Here is a 4,566-nt window from a genome sequence, read left to right on the forward strand (position 1 = left end):
TTTTGACCCCGTAAAGGACAAGCGGCGCCGTTAATTTCCTCATTTGGCATTTGCTCATGTTTTTGCAGACCGGAGCACTCTTTCCAGTCGTCCCTCGTCGCCAGCCGGCCACGAGTCTCTCAGCGACGAAGAAAAAGGCCGGGGGTGGGGAAAAAAGGTCAAAGCAATTTCTACGTGACACATAGACTTTGATCGCTTTGTCATCGCCTCGGGGGCTGAACTCGCCTCTCACCGGAACCGCCGCCTCCGCCGGCACGCACTTATTGACACAGACAGATGGACGCACGTTGGCGCACGCACGTCAGCTGCACTTTGTTTGAGCAGGTGAGCAAGTCCATGACTAAAAGCCTTTGTTGTCTGTTGGGTTGACTATTAGAAAAAAAAAAAAAACACACAGGAAGGATCAATACAATCATTTTTCAGAACCAAGCCCCACGTAATTTATGAAACTCCGCCCGCTTGACAGACTTCTTTAATTGGCATGTTTTTCTAGTGCGGTACTCGATTATATTTTTGGAGTGGGTCCTGCTCCACAGAAAATGTCAAACGTCACTGATGCACACTTACCAGTAGATGGCATCGGAACACACTTTTAAGAGCAGACCAGTTTTTGAGTCCGCTGGGACAAATGGCTGCCATTTAGTCAAACAAACTTTTCGACTGCTGATTATAAAAAAAAAAAAATAGGAAAAAGCAGTCAAACATTTTTTTTACTGTCAAAAGGCAAGGGTTTATTTTTAAGATTTACAAAAATTCTAAAACGATGTGATTTAAAAAGAACTCATAAAACAACTAAAATCAAAAAGGACACCCAATTTTTTGTTGATTCGGCCCAACGTTCTGGGTTGTTTTGCACAAAAATGGGTGAGTTTGTAAAAAAATAACCTCAAAGCTCGGATTAAAACAATGCTTCTCGATTACATTTTGCCAAACTCCCCCAGGAAAGGGAAAACTTTTTGCGCCCCTCCCACACAACGCGCTGACTATAAATAAGATTATTATCTATAACAATTCTACAAGTATACCTAAACATGTATCCTTTTTAACGTTAACAAATTTCAACAATTGTATTATTTTTTACAGCGCTTATACAGGTTACAGCTTTGTCTAAAACAGACAAAAATAGTGCCAAGTGCATCAAAGTGCCTGAAACAAAAAAAACCAAACAAAAATAAAATGAAAAATCTTATTTTATTGCAATTCCACTTCACCCCTCCTAGAGAGAAGCACTGGGTTCAAATTAGATCACCAGGACCCAAAATACTGAGCCCCTCCCTTTTTCATCATGAAATGGGTTATATTTTAAAGTGCATAATCTTTGATCAATATCTCATGGACCTTGAAAATATCAAACACTGTAAAATGTCTGCAGTGAATTTATTTTAAAAATGATTTATTCATAGAAGAATCAAAACAGACTCAAGTAAGATTTTCAGTTGTTTTTTTTTTTTTTTTGTCTCCGCTTATGTTTAGGACAAAAACCGCAATGCCAGACTGACATCAGAGATAAAAGGTGAGCATATTTCATACTGTATAACACAAATCAAAACTGTCAAGTCTTTTCCCAGTTTTCTGTCATTTTTAAATAGTTTGAGAAATATGTATGAATACTTATTATTATGTATGTAATGCGTATTACGTATGTATACGCATTACGCATTATGTATTATGAGAACAACTGATAACAACTGATATACTGTATATATATATATATATATATATATATATATATATACGCATATATATATATATATATATACACACACATATATATATATATATATACACACACATATATATATATATATATATATATATATATACGCATATATATATATATATATATATATATATATATATATATATATACACATATATACACACACACATATATATATACGCATATATATATATATATATATATATATATATATATATATATATATATACACACACACATATATATATATATATATATATATATATATATATATATATATATATATATATATACACACATATATATACACACATATATATACACACATATATATACACATATATATGTGTGTGTGTGTATTTCCATTTTTTTCATTTCATTGGGGGGGGGGGGGGGGGGATTATACGAGATACCTGACAAGTCAAGGTACTACTACTGACATCATTAAAATGTCACGAGTGTCAGCAGCACAAAAATGAAGACACGGCAGATCTGCCATGCAACGTAATAGATGATGTTGTCCATACATGGCGTTATTTATTGGACACATCTGTGCAGGTTAGAAGTGACGCGAAGAAGTGGGGGGGTGGATTCGCAGGAAAGACCAGGAGGCAGGAGCTGCCTTCATGAATACCCATCATGCCAATTCCTCCGTGATTTATGGTGAGCGCTGCCAAATAGAGAGGAGGGGCGCCAAATGACCTTCACGCGCACGCGGGAGGGGATGGTGAAACCGAAACATGTTCACTGAAGAGGTTAATTATCATCATATGGAATCATGAGCCTTGCCAAAACCTAACCGGTAAAAAAGAAATCAATCATATAAACCCTGGTCGATGTGGTTGATTTGATCGTTTTTCTAGGCGAGACGTATGTGACATCGTCTCCGACATTAAACGCGCAACGCAGAATGTCCGGGGCCGTCCCGAAATGCGAGCGACCTTTTGTAATGACGGCGATGTTGTTTTGGCTCGCCCCATCTGCCGCCGGCTGTTTGTGGACGCCGCGCTGTTTGCCTGATGCGTCCAGATGTTGAGTGTCAGCCGATTGTCGTCCTCGCGCTGCACGTTCGACATCTTCTCTTCAGATCTATTGTAGTTTTGTTTGGAATGATGTGCTTTTATCCAAACATCCCCGTTTCAAGTCAAGCAGGGTTTCAACAAACTCCATTTTTTATGTTTAAAAATAAATGAATAAATTAAAATGTCCCTGTATATCTCGTCGTTCTAAAATATATGAAACATTACAAAGGCGTGTTTAAATACTAAAATAGTCCCAGTATAATCTGTAAACTGAAATACTAAATAATATTCAAAGAAGCTATCTTCATCTAGATAAACAATATTTCCCAAAAATCGGTTTTAGGTTAAAAAAAACATCTTCTATCAAGAAGCATTAATATGATTCATCTATGTATGATTTGTATATGCATATGATTTTGTTAATCAAACTCTTTGACATTTGGGCTTTTATCCTGAAAAAAAACAAAAAAAACGGTAATATTGCTGCCTTAAAGTATCGATTTTGCCTGATACAAGCAAATGCTTGCTTTTAAATCCCAACTATGCCTATTTGTACTTTGAATTATTAAAAAAAAAAAGATATGATAAATGAAATGATATGATATGTTGTTTGCTGAGCAGCAGCAATGGGAAATATCAAGGTGCAAACAGATCATTTAAAAGTGGTGGAGCAGCACATGTAGACTGACAGTATCACATTTCATAGGTATATTTTGCTTATTTTATGTGAAAATAAATGACTAATAATATTGAAGCTCAGAATACTGATAACAGCAATGGCACTTCTTTGGGGAAGGGTTTGCATGGGTGTACCATACTGCCCCCTTGTGGCCAGGGTGTGCCACTACTACTACTTAATGTTACTCTTTGTTGTTCTTTGGGAACCAGAAGTGCTTTCCAGACATTTTTTTTTTTTTTACGTAACATTAAAAATAAAACGCACCGTACTTCTACGGGGGCCCCCTCCTCGTCGGCGCCGACTGGCCGCGTTCCCTCGACATCTCCCATCTTCTTTTCTTCCGATCTTTATAACTGCGTTAAGCAGTGCTGGAAATCACCGCGTCCCATTTGCCAGACCTTTTTACTGGAGGCTCTCAACACTCAAGTCCACAGATCATGAACCCAATCAAGCCCAGCAATTTGCCTTCAATTTATTATGCCAGGGCCGCGCCGCCATTGGTTGGACGGCCCCCCCCGGTGGCACGGCCCGGTCCCATTGAAGCGCCGCGTTTCTTTTTTGTTATTGGGCTTTTGATTTATACGACCCATCGCGTCGGGAGTGGCCGGAGACCAGAAAGAGTATCTGGGCCCACCGAGAGGAGAATAATGTACTGGGTCATTATGAGCTCCCTTGTCAGCTCACGGCAATATCACGGAGGAGGAAGATAGAGCGAGTCATCCGACTGCAGAAATTTGCCGCAAAGCCGCCAAACGGGGCGAAATTGATCAATAAATGGGATCTGCTCACGTTTAGAGTCTGAAGGACCACAAAGTGCCGTCGTAAAATCTTTATTGACTCTACAGGCAATTTTCGCGGTCACATTTCAACGCGCGAGTGTAAAAAATGATCGTGGCTGCGTGCACTCCAATGCTATAGGTGGCGATGATGAGCGTGGTGCACCATTAAAAAAAAAAACCTTTGTCATTAAACTCGAAATGCATCCTGTAAAAATCAAAGAATCCGAGCAGTCCATGTGGTAATTTGCTATGATTTTTATCATCTTGATTTAGTGATTAGTCAAAAAAATAAATAAAAAATGGGGGGGGTTTCGGCTATTACGTCATTTTGACAATATATTTATCCATATGAAAATCCCTACATCA

The 4,566-nt window shown here is 38.3% G+C and overlaps 1 long non-coding RNA gene across 1 annotated transcript; it reads left to right on the forward strand.

Annotated features, from left to right (window-relative positions):
* The first annotated feature begins 239 nt into the window (after window positions 1–239).
* On the forward strand, window positions 240–2,349 carry LOC148411879 (uncharacterized). The gene is made up of 3 exons (XR_015867941.1): window positions 240–324; window positions 1,474–1,513; window positions 2,279–2,349. It is a non-coding gene; the product is annotated as an uncharacterized LOC148411879 (long non-coding RNA).
* Window positions 2,350–4,566: the final 2,217 nt, after the last annotated feature.

Source organism: Hippichthys cyanospilos, chromosome 15 (assembly GCF_059441005.1).
Source record: "Hippichthys cyanospilos isolate Australia breed blue-spotted pipefish chromosome 15, RoL_Hcya_1.0, whole genome shotgun sequence".
Lineage (NCBI taxonomy): Eukaryota > Metazoa > Chordata > Actinopteri > Syngnathiformes > Syngnathidae > Hippichthys > Hippichthys cyanospilos.